Genomic DNA, 3,357 nt, shown 5'->3' on the forward strand with positions numbered 1-3,357 from the left:
CTTAATTTAATCAAATATTTCCGAAATGTAAGGGCTGTTATCGTTTAATAAAGTTACCAAACGATATGGCAATCTGATGCCTATCAAATGCCCGCAGTCTGTCAGTATGTGTTTAACAGTTAGTGGTACGTTACCCTGCCTACATGTTGGTTTAGTTGTACCTGACAGAAAGTACTCGCGTCGTCTGCAGCTTTCGATTGATGTCTTCCTTAGAAGTACTGTGGATACTATTCTTAATTTGTTTTGTCGATCCAAGTCGCCTGCCATTTATTTAATATTTGTTTTTTCATCATAGCGTAAAAGTCGTTGTGGTGGCAATCTTAGCAGTCAGATTAACTTTTTAAAAAATTCTGATTTTTTTCCGTTATAAAGTTACCACCTTCATACCAGACTTGGATAGAAACTATTGGACATAGGCGTGGTGTGGCAACTTAGCCATATCCTCTACTTTATTATATTTTAAGACATTTTTAGTATACAAACAGAGTTTTAACTGAATTTGGAAATCATATATTTGGATTGTATCCTTAATAATATTGATTCTTAAGTCCGTGTATGGCTGTTTGTATAACCTAGCTCAAAGAAAAACAATCGTAAGAAATTGGAATCACATATTTAAGAAAGACATTTGTGTGAAATGTCACTGCTATTTTTTTTTACTATTATCGACCTACGAAGTTTGTCAAAACTGGATAGTTCTGATTTTTTTTTTTATATCAATAGTTTTAATCTTTGGGGTTTCATTTATTAGAATTTATAATATATTTTATATAATTTCACAAGTCGACAATCGACACAAATTAACCTAGTTGACACCAATTTTTGCCATTTGACATATTTTAAAATCCTTTTGTAATCGTACACTTAAGTATCCAGTTTTGTCAGAGATGATTCAACTCAATGTTGAAATTTTTATATTAGCTGTGTCTTTTTTTTCTATACTTTCCCGAAAATAAAATATCCGTAAACAACCGTTTTTTTAATCTAACTTACTTTAAAAAAATAAATAAATCCGTACGTCTACAAACCATAGAGGGTCAGGTTTGCAGTTCTTTTTAAGGAAGTACTGTTGCTAGGCCAACGGTTGTAGAAGGAGGTGATTTGATCAGAATCATGCTCGACGGAGATATTATTTCCTAATTAAGGGTACTGACTTCATGAGACTGGTTATGCCCAGGAGCGCTCTTGTGCCCACAGCTTTGACTCACTGCTACAATAACAGAGTTAATAACTAACTGCCACAGCCGGATTCTAATTCAGGCCCAGGAATTAATAACCACTGAACTACTTGCTCCCAGAACTTCCTTATATTACTTTATATTTAATCCACCTTAAATGAAAGATTTTATTTCTATTTTTCTATCACATACTTATAATACTTCAAATTAAATGTAAATAAATTATACATAAAGATGTTTACATGTATAATTTAATTTTGGTTATAATAAATATGCTTTTTTCTGAAAACAAAAATTAATTATGGTTTCGGGTATCTTTCGTACATAAATGTTATAGCCTATTAATCAAAAGTAAAATTTGCATCTTCATTTTCTGTGTTATATAAAGGAGGTTTTTTGATTTATAGTAGTTATTTTTTAAATGCACTAAACTGTTTGTATTAATTTTATATATACAATTTTTTTTTTTGAGGGTTGGGACTTAGAATGGTTAAATAAAAAAACAATATGCTTCTAACATTTTCAATTTATATAAGCATATGATTTAGAAAAAAGTATAACTCATTTATTTTTATTATCATTTTTAATTCATTGGTTACTGAAAAATTCATGAAGACGGCTTAAAATAACGTAATATCGGCGATGTGGGAAATGTTTTATGAATGAAATAGTGTTAAGAAATTTTAAAGTTTTCACACCCAAAAATCGATAATATAAAATTCAATTTAAAACCTTTACCATCGTTATTTAATTTTAGAAATTTAATATTTTAAATCAATGGTATATATCGTATAGTAAGTATTAAGTGTATATTTTTCACTTTATTCCTAAAATACTGAAAGTGGTAAATTTGTCAAATAAATATAGAATCATTTCGATAAAAAATCAACATAGCTGAATATTAATTATTTATCGGAGTTCCTTTATATCTACTAGTTAAAACAATTTTAATATTTTCAAAAATGCGAAAAATATCTTCTTTGTTAGATTCAAGAGTCGCCCTAAAGATGGCAGCAAGAATCATGCATGTGCCGCCACCTATCCGTATCATGCAAAACTATACTTCTTTGAAATAAACCTTTCATTTTTGTTTTGTTTTTTTATTTATTTTACTTTTTTTATCTTATTTGTGCATTTTTAATTTTATTAAATATTTACTTGCATTACTAATATTATTTTTATTATGAACTTCATAAGTACACACACTATTATAATTATGCACTTTTATATTGATTTTTATCAGTGTTAATTATTTTATTTGGAATTAACTTAATTAATTAGGATATTAAATGTCTTTTTCACTTCATGAAAAATATTTTTAATAAGCAATTCTCAAGTTTTTTTTCTATCTCTTTATTCTATAATTTTCAAATAATTATCCATTTTAAAATGTCGTTAAATGTATGAATTACGCTTATTTTTATTTATATTTATAGCTTTTATAGAAAGTACCTTAAGCATTTTGTACACAATCGATTTCTACTATGTCAATGTCATTTCCAATTTTTTTTCTCTTAACAAATTTTCCTACCAAATAATAATATTTTGGATGTTCATACTTTACTTTATTTAAATTAATAGATATAAAACGTAAATTTTCTACATCAACGAAACATTTGCGTTGTGGAATTACAAAACTTAAGAAGGTTATTTTCGTTATTTCTTTATTATTAGAAAAAGTTATTTTCTAGCCAGTAGTCACAACTAAATGAAAAATATTTCACTACTAATTATAGAGCGCCCCATAGATACAAAGATTAAAATGAGAAAAAATATAACAGAAATTTTAAAATTCCATTACTTCATATGACATTATTACACAACTTTATTAATAATAATTATCTATGTTTTATTATAATAATTTATTCGAAACATTACTTATTTTGTTTTATTTCTATTTGTTTACCGTTGAGAAATGGTGCCAAAACTAGAGGATTAAAATAAATTGCAGTAAATCCCATCAAATCACATTTACCCTTCGTCTTAAACCCATGACTACCTGCCACACATTATATTTTAATAATACCCCACTTATACCTGTCGAACAGATCTGTTACCTAGGACTACATCTGGACAAACAACTGACATGGAATCCTTATACAAGATTGAAAAGACAGGAAACTGCTCGTCGATTCCGACTATTACAGCACTTACTAGACAAACGGTCTAAACTTCCAAT

This window comes from Halyomorpha halys, unplaced genomic scaffold, assembly GCF_000696795.3.
Source record: "Halyomorpha halys isolate HHAL.00 unplaced genomic scaffold, Hhal_1.1 Scaffold32.1, whole genome shotgun sequence".
NCBI classification, from domain to species: domain Eukaryota; kingdom Metazoa; phylum Arthropoda; class Insecta; order Hemiptera; family Pentatomidae; genus Halyomorpha; species Halyomorpha halys.